This window comes from Tenrec ecaudatus, chromosome 5, assembly GCF_050624435.1.
Source record: "Tenrec ecaudatus isolate mTenEca1 chromosome 5, mTenEca1.hap1, whole genome shotgun sequence".
In the NCBI taxonomy this organism is placed as follows: domain Eukaryota; kingdom Metazoa; phylum Chordata; class Mammalia; order Afrosoricida; family Tenrecidae; genus Tenrec; species Tenrec ecaudatus.
Window position 1 is genome coordinate 48,710,961 of NC_134534.1, and position 14,388 is coordinate 48,725,348.

Here is a 14,388-nt window from a genome sequence, read left to right on the forward strand (position 1 = left end):
GTCCCGATTCCCTCCTTAATGGTCCTGATGGTTTGGGGTTTGACTTCTAGATCTGTGATCCACCTTAAGTGTATTCTTGTTCATGGGGTGAGGTAGACGTCTTGTTTCAACTTTCTACATGTGGATATCCATTGTTTCCAGCACCACTTATTAAAGAGGGCATCCGCTTCCCACGTGATGCTTTTGGGACTCTTGTCGAAGATCAGTTGTCTATATGCTGATGATTTTACTCCTGGGTTTTCTATTCTTTTCCACTGGTCTGAGTGTCTATCATTGTGCCAGTACCACGCTATTTTGACCACTGCAGCTGTGTAATAGGCATTAAAATCAGCTAGGGTGAGTCCTCCAATTGTGTCCTTCTTCTTGAGGAGTTCTCTGCTAATTCTGGGTTTCTTCCCTCTCCATATAAAGTTGGTGGTCAGTTTTACCAATTCTTTGAAGAAGGTTGATGGTAATTGGATTGGTATAGCATTGAACTTGTAGAGTGCTTTAGGAAGAACTGTCATCTTTACTATGTTAAGCTTACCTAACCATGAGCAGGGGAGGGTCATCCATTTGTGGAGGTCACTTTTGGTTTCCTCTATTAGGGTTTTATAATTATGCTTATAATGGTCTTTAGTATTTTTTGTTAAATATATACCTAGGTATTTCAGTTTGTTCTTGGCTACTGTGAAGGGTACTTCCCTCTTAATCGCCTCTTCCATGGCCCTGTCTGAGCCATCATCCTTTTCAAAACATTTTCCTTCTACTTGAACCCTTGGTATCCACCCCTCCCCCACCTTCTCTCCCTCATAAACCCTTGATAATTTATCATTTTTTTTGTCATGTCTACACGGACCGCTGTCTCCCTTCACCCATTTTTCTATTGTACCCTGGGAGGGGGTTATATGTAGATCATTATGATCAGTTCCCCCTTTCTCCCCCCACTTTCCCCTTACCCACCTGGTATCTACACTCTCATTATTTTTTTTTAAACGTTTTATTAGGGGCTCATACAACTCTTATCACAATCCATACATATACATACATCAATTGTATAAAGCACATCTGTACATTCTTTGCCCTAATCATTTTCTTTTTTTTTTTTATTTTAACAATTTATTGGGGCTCATACAATTCTTTTCACAATTCATACATATAGATACATCAATTGTATAAAGCACATCTGTACAGTCTTTGCCCTAATCATTTTTTTCTCTTTTCTTCTTTTACATTTTATTAGGGACTCATACAACTCTTACCACAATCCATACATATACATACATCAATTGTATAAAGCACATCCATACATTCCCTGCCCCAATCATTCTCAAGGCATTTGCTCTCCACTTAAGCCCCTTGCATCAGGTCCTCTTTTTTTTTTTCCCCCGCTCCCTCCCCATTCCCCCCTCCCTCATATGCCCTTGGTAATTTATACATCGTTGTTTTGTCATATCTTGCCCTATCCGGAGTCTCCCTTCCCCCCTTCTCTGCTGTCCCTCTCCCAGGGAAGAGGTCACATGTGGATCCTTGTAATCAGTTCCCCCTTTCCAACCCACTCACCCTCCACTCTCCCAGCATCGTCCCTCACACCCTTGGTCCTGAAGGTATCATCCACTCTGGATTCCCTGTACCTCCAACCCTCATATGTACCAGTGTACAGCCTCTGTCCTATCCAGCCCTGCAAGGTAGAATTCGGATCATGGTAGTTGGGGGGAGGAAGCATCCAGGATCCGGGGGAAAGCTGTGTTCTTCATCGATACTACCTCACACCCTAATTAACCCATCTCCTCTCCTAAACCCCTCTATGAGGGGATCTCCATTGGTCGACACTTGGGCCTTGGGTCTCCACTCTGCACTTCCCCCTTCATTTAATATGATATATATATATATATATACATATATATACATACATATATACATATACACATATATACACATGCATACACACACTTATATCTTTTTTTTTTTTTTTGCATGATGCCTTATACCTGGTCCCTTGGGCACCTTGTGATCGCACTGGCCGGTGTGCTTCTTCCATGTGGGCTTATTTGCTTCTGAGCTAGATGGCCGCTTGTTCACCTTCAAGCCTTTAAGACCCCAGACACTATCTCTTTTGATAGCCGGGCACCATCAGCTTTCTTCACCACATTTGCTTATGCACCCATTTGTCTTCAGCGATCCTATCATGGAGGTGTGCAGTCAATGATATGATTTTTTGTTCTTTGATGCCTGGTAACTGATCCCTTTGGGACCACTCGATCACACAGGCTGGTGTGTTCTTCCATGTGGACTTTGTTGCTTCTGAGCTAGATGGCCGCTTGTTTATCTTCAAGCCTTTAAGACCCCAGTCACTATCTCTTTTGATAGCCGGGCACCATCAGCTTTCTTCACCACATTTACTTGTTCACCCACTTTGGCTCCAGCTGTTTACACTCTCATTATTAATCCTGAGGGGTTTGTCTGTCCTAGATTGCCTATGCCACGAGCTCTTATCTGTACCAGTGTACATCCTTTGGTCTAGCCAGATTTGTAAGGTAGAATTGGGGTCATGATGGTGGGGGGGGGCGAGGAAGCATTAAATCACTAAAGAAAAGTTGTATTTTTTGTCAGTTCTATACTGCACCCTGACTGGTTCATCTCTTCCTTTTGTAACGGGATGTCCAATTGTCTACAGATGGGCTTTGTGTCTCCACTCTGCCCTCCTCCTCATTCACATTAGTATGATTTTTTGTTTTGGATCTTTGATGCCAGATACTTGATCCCATTGACAGCTCATGATCACAGGCTGGTGTGCTTCTTTCATGTGGGCTTTGTTGCTTCTCAGCTAGCTGGCTGCTTGTTTATATTTAAGCTTTTAAGACCCCAGATGCTATATCTTTTGATAGCTGGGCACCATCAGCTTTCTTCACCATATTTGCTTATGCACCCATTTTGTCTTCAGTGATCATGTCTGGAAGGTGAGCATCACAAAATGCCAGGTTATTAGAACTAAGTATTCTTGCATTGAGGGAGTATTTGAGTAGAGGTCCAATGTCCATCTGCTGCCCCAATACTTAATATATAAGTATATTTATACAGATCTATTTCCCTATCATTATATATAAATATATTAACATATGTACATGCCTGTATTTAGACCTTTAAAAATGCCCTTTGCCTCCTAGTTCTTTCCTCAATTTCCTTTTACTTTCCTCTTGTCCCACTGTCATGTTCAGCCTTCATTCAAGTTTCAGTAATTCCTCTCAGCTACATAGCCCTTGATCAAGCCCGACCAGGCATCCTATGCCATCTTCGCCATCAATTTTAGATCACATGTTGTGCCCTTGTTCCTGGATTTGTCGATACCACCACCCCTTCCTTTCCCTTGCCTCTTCCTCTGCTGTGTCCCCTGAGAACCATTGGTCCCTTGTTTTCTCCTCCAGATTGTTATCCCACCTATTTTATCTATAGAGACATGCAGAGACAAAAACAAGACAAAAGAAAACAAAACACGAACAACAAAAAACCAATGACAAAAGACAAGCCTATACATAGTTCCAGATCTGTTTGTTCACCTTTAGGAGTGTTTTATGGTCAAGTCTGATGGGGTGCCACACCCTGGCCCCAAAGTCTATTTGTGGCATTCCCCAGGGACTTCATTGCTTTGCTCCCCTTGCTGCTCTCTTGCACACCCTTAGTGTTTTGCTCCTGCTTGCATTATTTATTTGAAATAATTAACCTAAAATCTGTTGTTTAAACAATAATTACGTGTCCCTTCACATTAGCACCTAACAGTATTATACCCCATATTTTTCTGCGATGGATTGAAATATGTCCTCCTTAAAAATGTATATTGAAAACTTAAATTCTCTCCCAGCTGTGAATGTCCCTTTAATTGGAAATGAGGTATTGCAAAGGTCCTCAGATAACATAAGGTCCTACTGGACAAAGGGTAATAGCTTTAATCCAATATCCTGGGTGGCCTTCTGAGAAGAGCCACAGAGACAGAGGCGGAGGAAAGAGGGCCTCCTTGTGAAGATGGTGCCAGAGATTGAAGTTAGGCTGTTGCAGGTCAAGGAGTACCTGATCTACCAGAAGGCAGAGGAGGTAAGGAGGATCTTCCCCTAGAGACTTCTGAGAGAGTGTGTATGGCTTACACCCTGAATTCAGGTTCCTGCCTCCCACAACTATGAGGGAACGGATTTCTCTTCTTTTGAGCCACTGTCTTTGTGCTGCTCAGAGTTGTTATGTGGCTGGCGTGTGATTGCACAACCAGCGGACTGAAGATACCAACATATAGAAGTTACCCTAGAACTTAATGTTACTCTCGAACTTAATGTATGTAATACTGATATGTTATATTCCAGGAAAAATAGTAGTCAGAAAGGACCCTACAATGTGTTTCTGGAATCCTAGAAGATATTCTTCTAGGGAAGAAAATAAAACTAAACCAAACTCACTGCCATTGAGCCGAAGCCAAATCATAGCCACCCCATAGAACAGGGTAGAATTTCCCCTGCGAGTATCCAACACTGCATGTCTATGGGAGTAGAAGATATCCCTGCCTTTACTAGCAAAGCAACTGTGGTTTTGAGCTGCTGATATCACAGTGAGCCACCCAATGCATAGCCACAACACCATGAAGGCTTCACTAGGGCAGAAAATAGACCTCAAATTCCAGCACGGTCTCTGAAGGCATAGTTACTAAGTTTTAACAGGACAAAAACAAGATGAAGACATCCAGGTGAGGGGAGTGATCAGCATGAAGCCATACTAGTACCTAAGGATTCACGGAAACCTAGTCTATTTAAAAATGAAATATTGAGCACAACAAAACTGAAAAAACAAACAGACCTATGGTTGGTGGGATTACAGAAGCAGGAAAAGGACCACGATGGGCTCCATACATTATCTCAGCTAGAAAAGCTTCCAAGATTGGTTCAGGTCCCCTGACCAAGGGAGTCCAGGTAGGACTTGGGACCATACAACCTCATGAAGGGCAGATCCAGGCAAGTCCCTAAGGGTTAGACTTCCGCTTCTTGGACTGGCTAGGGGGAGTGCTAGCAATCTACTTTAAAACACAACAGCAGAGCTTTTTACATTGCTTGTTAGTAGAAAGAAACCATTGGAGGCTGAGTCTATGTGGAGACTCAAAAATAGACTTTTGACTCTCACTATAAGCTGTATCTTTCACAGATCTCACTGCCATCCAGTGAAAACACCACTAATCCTTCCTCTTTGTTTCCAACTTTCTCATTCCAGATTCCAGACTGAAGTAGCTGGTCTCTTCAGTTTCTTTATCAAAGATGGGCTTTGGTGGCAATCTATGCTAATAGATTGATCTGTGACAGATTACGGAACACCTGAGCAAATGTTTTGGATAATAATTGTATTCACTGGTCTTCCTTGTAAGCACATAGATATCCTATTCTAGACTGTCTTGTTCTTCATCATAGATCTTGGCATGCTCTTTTTTGATAATGAATGTTATGCCACTCCTCTTGAATCTGTCATTTCTGACATAGTAAACCATATCATTGCCTGATTCAAAATGACCAGTACCAGTCCATTTTAGCTTACAAGTGGCTAGGATAGCCCTGCTGATGTAATGTGTATATGTTGGGCTGCTAACTACAAGGTCAGCAGTTCGAAACCACAAGCTGCTCCTTGGGAGAAAGATGTGGCTTTCTATTTGCCATAAAGAGGCAGTTTCAGAAACTCACAAGAGAAGTTCTACTTTGTCCCATACAGTCGCTATGAGTTGGTGTGGACTTGATGGCAAGGAAATTGGTTTAGGAGTAGCTAGAATATTGATCTTTATTCATTCCATTTCATTTTTCAAGACTTCCTGTTTTCCTAGATTCATACGTCTGACTTGCCACATTCTGTTGATAAATGTATGAGCCTGATTGTGGGACATTGGGGATATTTTGAATTGACTACAAACCCCATCGTAATGGAAAAAGTCTCTTCTGATTTTTATTCAGAGTGAAGAGGACTTCATGAGGGCTTTGAGGAAGGTGGGCTGTGAGTCTTCCTTACTCTCCCTCCCCCTCCCTTTCTTTCTCTGCCCTGCCCTGCCTGGTGATGGCAATGCTGCCATTACCAGCCACCTTCTTCAGTTTCCAATGGGAAAGTTTAATTTGTGACCTAGCCATTCAACTTTGTCTTATTTGCACTTAATCATGATGCTGATTTTTCTGAAAATATAAGAAAAATCTGAGTCTTAACTTTTTCCCTTATGTATGTTTTTTTCTAGCTGGTGTTTCTGAGTCTACATTTCCAGATCAGATTAGTTATTCTTAAGAGACCCAGTGTAAGTAAGACAGCATCACATCTTAAGCTCATTAACTGAGTTCAACATTGTTTGGTCCCAGATAAAGAACTTGTTTTTCCGGGAAGGAATCACGTACCTTAAGTGAACTTCCCTCTGGAAGTAGTGGCCAACCTGATTTTAATATCATCTGTGAAAGCGGAGACAGTCAAAACCCAGCATGGAGGATAAAAATTCCACGAAACTATTCAGAGTAGAAGTTACCAGCTTCCAATGTTTAGGTTCGTAAGTCTCATATTTTATTTCTAAATGTTTAACAGGAGAAAATATGGTTAAATAAAGACATAAACATATACTATTAGGAAACGATTTAAAAGAATATTTCTAAGACTTTAATGAGAGCAAAATTTTATTTCATTTTAAAAGAATTTAAATAGCTTATTTAGTATCATAATATTCCATTGCGCTTTTTGGTGAATACTTATACAGCAAAGTGTGTCTTCATTTCTATACATATTGCTTAGTGATATTGGTTACATCTTTTATCTTTTGTCAATATTTTCATTACTTTCATTTTGGTGGTTCCATTCCCATAAATCTAACTAATTGTTTTAATCTAGCTGATTAAAAATGTCTGTATAGCTATGTATATATTTATTTGGACATATATATAGATTGTAACAGGGCATACACATAAATATTAATAGAGGCTCTGGTGGGTGATAAAATTCTTTTAGCTCTTCTTCTTTTTACAGAAATACAAGAGAGATTCAAAGATTAATGAAAAATAAAACTAATTTTCATTGTTATTTTATTTCATTATTTACTTACTATATTATTTTTATCTTATTGTGTTATGTAATACTTTTCTGAAAAACTTCCACACATTTTTGAAGTCCCCTTTAATGACCAGTTACTCCTTCTAAAGCAGAAATTCACCTATTTTTTTCAAGACAGGGTTATTATACACATATTCAGAGATTTTTTTTGCTATAAGTGCTTTTAAAACTTAAAAAAAATCATTAAGCTATAGGTATCTGTAAAATCCTGTTTTTCCCTCTGAATTCTTAGCCATGTCTTTGGGTATAGTGAGGAATTTATACGTTTTCAAATTTTATTCCTTCTAGCTGATACTCTACAGTGAGTTGAATATAAGGAAGATACACTCTTGTAACTAGAAGCAACCATCTGCTTTGAAGCTGCATCCCAAAGAGATTGCTCTCGGCTACATGTGAAAGCTGGTTGCTCTGGTTATGCCTTCGCGTCCTTGCCTCTTTGTTATGTATATTTCTATATTTTTCAGTCTATGAAGCCCAGGTTGGGTGAATCTATAGAGATATTGACTAGTATACAGGCTTCTGGGAGGAGCGGCAGGGGCAAGGGGTAATGGGGAGCCAATGCTAAGGAGTACAGGAAGGAAGAAAATGTTTTGAAAATGATTGTGGTAGATATTGTACAATACTTCTTGATATGACTGAACCCTGGCATGGTGTGATGGCTGGATTATGTCCTAATGAAATTATTTGGGGGTGGGACGGAGAGAAAGAAGACAATGTCAATGTTCTAAAATGGATTATGATGAGGATTCTACAACTATTATTAATATTATGGAACTGTATGATATGTGAATTATATGCCAATGAATCTATTTTATTTATTTATTTGTAATGTTTGCATCCAGACTAGGACCAACTCCACAGGAGGAGTCACTCCACTCTCAAAGGTGCAAAATGCTGCCCAGACCAATGAAACTATTTTGATTTAAAAAAATCTACTTCAAGAAGCAAGGAACTTACTTTAAAAAAACTATCTTATTAGGCACTCATATAACTCATCACAATCCATACATACATCAATTGTGTAAAGCACATTTGTACATTCATTGCCCTCATCCTTCTCAAAACATTTGCTTGCTCTCCACTTAAACCTCTGGCATCAGCTCCTCATTTTCCCCCTCCCTCCCTGCTCCCCACTTCCTCATGAACCCTTGATAATTTATAAATTATTATTTTGTCATATTTTCCCCTGTCTGATGTCTCCCTTCACTCGCTTTTCTGTTGTCCATCCCCCAGGGAGGAGGTCACCTGTAGATCCTTATAATCAGGTCGCCCTTTCCAACCCACCCTCCCTCTACATTCCCAGTATCACCACTCACACCACTGGTCCTGAAGGGATAACCCGCCCTGGATTCCCTGTGTTTCCAGTTCCTATCTGAACCACTGTCCATCATCTGGTCTAGCCAGGCTTCAAGGTAGAATTGGAATGATGATGCAGGGTTGGGAGCGGGGGGAGAGGAAGCATTTAGGAACTAGAGGAAGTTTGTATGCTTCATCATTGCTACACTGCACTGTGACTGGCTCGTCTCCTCCCCAAGTCCCTTCGATAAGGGGATGACCAGTGGCCTACAGTGGGCTTTGGGTCTCCACTCCGCACTCCCTGCCTCATTCATAATGATACGATTTTTTGTTCTGATGATGCCTGATAACTGATCCGTTCGGCAGCTCGTGGTCACACAGGCTGGTGTGCTTCTTCTTTGTTCCTTCTGAGCTAGATGGCTGCTTATTTACCTTCAAGCCTTTAAGACCCCAGACACTATATCTTTTGATAGCCAGTCACCATTAGCTTTCTTTACCACATTTGCTTATTCACCCACTTTGTCTTAAGTGATTGTGTTGGGAAGGTGAACATCATAGAATACCAGTTTAATAGAACAAAATATTCTTGCATTGAGGGAATACTTGAGTGGGGGCTCAATGTCTATGTGCTACCTTAATACTAAACTTATAAATATATGCACTTAGATCTATTTCCCCATCCTCATATGTAAATATATTTATATACATACATACCTTTCTTTAGACCTCTAAAGATACCCTTGGCCTCCTAGCTCTTTTCTCTATTTCCTTTGGCTTTCTTCTTGTCCCACTATCATGCTCAGTCTTCATTTGGGTTTCAGTCATTCCTCTTGGTTACATTACTCTTGATCACGGATTTCAGTAATTCCTCTGGGTGACATTACCCTTGATCACACCCTACCAGGTCTCCTACACCCTCCTCACCACCGACTTGGATCACTTGTTCCCTTGTCCCTGGGTTTGTTAACACCACTACCTTTCTCCCACTTCCCTGTTTCCCATGTCCCCCCGGCACTGGGGGTCCCATTGTTTTCTCCAGATTATTCATCCAGCCTATTGTATTTGGACAGACCTGTGGAACTTACTGTTTAAGGGAGTTAATACTCCCTTCATTATTTCCATTACTGTGCTCCTGATGTCGCTGCTATGGCTAGTTGTGTTATATGCGCACAGAACTTCAACATGTTCTAACTCATTTAATCTTTACAAAAACCCTTTAGAGTAAGACAGTCACTTATTTTTATCTATAATTTATAACTGACTAAACGAAATCTAAGAAGTGGGGTTATTTTTTCAAGATCATATACTTAGCAAATGCTAGCCTATATCTGAACTAAATTCTTCTTCACCCTCTTCCTTCCTCATTAGTTATACTGTTGCTTGTTAGCAAGTTTTTATGTTTTGAACCATAATTTGTTTCTGTAGAATTTTGTCTCACATGAATGTAAATTTCTCTCTCCCCACTTCTTGCTCTGACCACAAACTCTAGTAATACCTATATTTTAGACACAACTCCTTTACCTTTGATAATAGACTTTCAGAAGGATTTCCATTAACCAAATTGTTTAGCAGGCTAAGAAGAAACCAGTCTGATAGTATAATGTTATCTGTTTGAGTTGAGCAACTAGCAACAGAAACACCAAAATAACAGTGCTTCTCTTTCTTTCTCTCACATGACTAGAAATGTGGAAATAACTGATGAAAGGTTGGTAACATGCCTCACAAACTGTGGCACAATCTTTCTTTCACCAGTAATAACAGGAGGAGTCCGCTGAGTGTACTCTTACACAGGGAATGTAGATCTGATAACTAATAATTTTCACGCAGACTCTAAAAGAACCCGCTCAGCAGGCAGAATGGCAGTGGCCAGGCAACCCAGATTTGAAAACGCTCTTGACCTGCCTCGACTGGCAGGTCTCCAGCGAGGGTCCTCTCACCAGCCAACAGGCCCATGAAGAAGGTCCACTTGGCTGAAGGGGCAGTGAAGGAGGAGCTCCACAGGAAACTGGCGAGGTAGTCAGTGAAGTCTGTGCCTGCGAAAGTGGGCGAGGAAGCCAAAAAGGGTAGCAAGAGTTTCTATAATAGACCAGGGATATGTACAGACCTTAGATAGATGAGTGGCTGTGAGCTCACACGTAGTCGTAAACCCGAATCTAAGAATAATTCGTTCTTTTTTTAAATAATTAGTTCTTATGATGTGACCCTGTTCAGTACTTTCACTAATGAAGTCATCACTGAAAACATGGGTGCTAATAGCAAAGTGTGCGAATAAATCAGATGATGTCCAAGACTGTGAGAAATAATATTACCTGGAGTCTAACAGCTTACAATAAGCAGCCATCAAACTGAGGGGTCAGCGTAATCCACATGGAAGGAGCATACCAGTCTATGTGATCCAAGGATTGTAAATAATAACATTCAAAACCAGAGGAGGGAATGATATTAACGATTAAATTCTGAACACCTGGTTTGCAGAGTCTGTGGATGGCAGTGAAAGCCCTAAATCCATTTGTAGTCCTCAAGTGGAGTAAGTCTCTACCGAACTATCTGGGACCATTGACTTGGGATGTGAATAGTTTCATCTTCAGATAGAATTCATTGAGAAGTAGATCACTGCAGATGTATTATTGTTTTACCTTCTGATCCCTTTATAATTTGATCTAGTTGTTCTTATTTTCTGTGTTTTATTTTGTTGTTGGGAGGGTTGTTGGTATGATTTTCTTTGTATGAAACACAGGATAGGTAAATCTGTAGGAATGACAACTAGATTAATAGTCCTTTAGAGTTATGACAGGGAAGGGTGGAGGCGGGGGGAATGGAGAGCTAGTCATAATGATGGATACAAGAACGAATGAAAATGATCTGAAAGTGATTGTGGTAACAATTGCCCAACTCATCTTGATATATTTAAACCGTTGAACTGGATTGTGTGAGAATGATATATCAATAAAATGGTTCAATAGAAAATAAACTAAAATATGGGCTACCGATTTTTCATTTGCCCCTGGCTACCAGTTTTTAAAGGCAGGAGGAAAGGGTACATTCTCTGAGAATCAAGTACAAGCAAAGGGGAAAGAGGAAGCGAAGTGAAAACAGACTAAAGTTGCTAACTAAGAAATTAAAGATCTACCTGCTGAAAATGGAGAAATGAGAAATTAGGGGATTCCAGCTTCTGCTTCAGCAGACAGTGTTCAGATAAATAGACCAAGTCTGATTAATGTTTTCTACCATGCCTCCTCCGTGGGCCCGGTATCTCGTTTTTTGTACAACCCAGAGGAATATTATCATCAACTATTTTGTAAATGCAAGTTCTTGGGTAGCTTTAGAAGCATTTTTAAGAAGGAGGAAATCCCATTTCATCCCATTTATAAAATGCTTTTTTAAAATGATGTGGAATAATTTACTAGCTGCCACCCCTCCCCCCACCTTTTGTGGTTGTTGTTGTTGTTATTGTTACAATCAGGAAACAGTGGGATGTTGAATTGTGGGAAGATTTGACTCTCTTGGGCTGAGTGACCTGCATGTTGGATTGATTACTCAAGTCCAAGGGCTTCAACATATCCTTAGTGTCTGGATCTACTTCAATGTCCTCCTGATCCCAGGCTGAGACCTCAGTAACGTACTTATTGCTCCTTTCTCTCTCCTCTTCATGTAGCTAAGGGCGAGACTTGTCACTGGCCTCTCTGAATCCGAGTTGGCAGGCCTCTGATAAAAAAGTTTTCCAGCGTATTTCAAGCTGAAAGAAATGAAGAAAAAGTAAATCCAATCCTTAAGTTTAAATACTGGAGGAGTCAAAATGTTGACTGGTGCTCTCCAGCTCACAGTCAATTCTGACTCTTCCTGTCCCCAGAGGATAGGGGAGAACTGTGGTTTTCAAGGAAGGCCACAAATGAATACATTTGACTTATGGTTTGGTGAAAAAGATAGAAAGTGCCTGGACTGCCAGATGATCCAACAAATCTGTCTTGGAAGAAGTACCGTAGCATGCGTCCTAGAAGGGAAAATGGCATGACTTCGGCTGACGGACTTTGGGCAGGTTGCCAGGAGAGAGTCGTTCTTGAAGAAGGGCATCATGGTCGCTAAAGTAGAGTCCGTGAAAAAGAAGAAGACCCTGAAGCAGATTGTTTCACAGGGTGGCTTCAACACGGAGCCGGCCTCCAGCAATGCCGGTGAGGCTGGTGCAGGGCTGGGCAGGGTTTCTGTGTGGTGGCAGGGCTGCTCGGGTCCAGACCTACTCCATGGCGCTGACAAGGGCAACACCCTACTAAGAATTGGCAGCATGGCAGTGCTATGGGTTTTTAAAAACAATTTCTAAATACTCGTATATATTAATCCATTTAATCTTTCCATTAGCTTTTGAACACTTTAACAGATTTTAAACTTTTGTAGCAGATTTGATCAATACACATATGTCATTTGATTTCCTGACTGCTGCTGCTACTTGGTTACTTATGGTGGAGCCAAGCTGAATAAAATTCTTGACAAGTTCAAAATTTGCTTTGTTTATCTTAATGGCACCCAACAGCAATGTAAGAAATAGTTGAGCAAGGGTGAGCGTAAACAGTTTAAGGGGACTAGCTAGTTCATAGAACTACCACGTCGTCCATATACATTCTGATAGCAGGTAGTTTTGTGACCTCTGATAAATTATCATTGTTGAGTGATAACCTTTTTGCTCTTTACCTTTAGTACCTTCACAAGACAGCTGTCCCCACCCCACCCCCCACATTAGTTCCTTCTTTAGAAAGTGGCTGTCATATTTAAAGATTAGATACGCAGCATCAATTAGAAGAAAAGATACTGACTTTTCATCTCATTTAAAATCAGGAGATTAGAAAGTGCGATTAGGCCCTCCCTAGAAGAATGGAATGCAGAGGACAGCACTGAAAATATAGGTCGGGGAAAGTGGCAGGTGTGTCCACACCCCTGGGGTGTGAACTAAGAGGGAAAGAGACACCAACAACGACATTCCCTCACTGACCCATGGAGCTATGGGGGACAGCAGTGGAGACACTGTAGAATGTGTGCCCGGTCTGCCCCACACCCAACAGGGTGAAATGCAAAGGGAGTACAGCAAGGCAGCAAGGGGAGCAAAGTAACCAAGTCCCTGAGAAATCCTGAAAATAGACTTCTCCACTTGGGGGACAGGGCTTGGCATCTCATCAGACCTGATTGGAAAGCACTCATCAGGGTCAGCAGACCGAATTGGAACTATCAGTTTGGGGCTTTTTGTTGTTGCTTTTCTTTTGCCCTATATCTACCTATATAAAATAGGCAGGACAAATAATCCAGCGGAGAAAACAATAGGACCGGTGGTCTGGGGGACATGGGAGAAGACAGGGCAGGAAGGGGGAAGTGGAAGCCAACAAATTCAGGGATGAGGGAACAATAAAAGATCTAAAAATGATGGCTAGGAGGCTTGGTGGGGTTTGATCAAGTGCAATGTACCCAAGAGGAATTACTGAGAGCCAAGTGGAGGGTGAGCATGATAGTGGGACTGGAGGAAGATGAAAGGAAATAGAGGGAAGAAGTAGGAAGGAAAAGCTATTTATAGAGGTATAGCTGTAGGCATGTATATATGTAAATATATTAATTTATAAGGAAAGGGATAGAGGCTAATATAAATGTAGGCTAATATCGATGTACCTATATTTATATGTTAAGTATTAAGGTAGCAGACGGACTTTGGGCCTCTACTCAAGGCCTTCCTATCACAAGAACTTTTCATTGTAATAACCCGGCACTCTTTGATAACCACCTTCCTGACAGGATCACTGAAGACAAAATGGGTGCATAAGCAAATGCGGTGAAGAAAGTGGATGGTGCATGGCTATCAAAAGATATAGTGTCTGGCGTGAAGTTAAAAAGTTGCCATCTAGCAGGGAAGCAAATAAGCCTACATGGAGGAAGACATCAGCTTGTGTGATCATGAGGTGTCAATAGTTTCAAGTATCAGGTATCAAAAGATCCCAAACAAACAACTATATCGATGCAAACAAAGGGGGTTGGAGGGTAGAC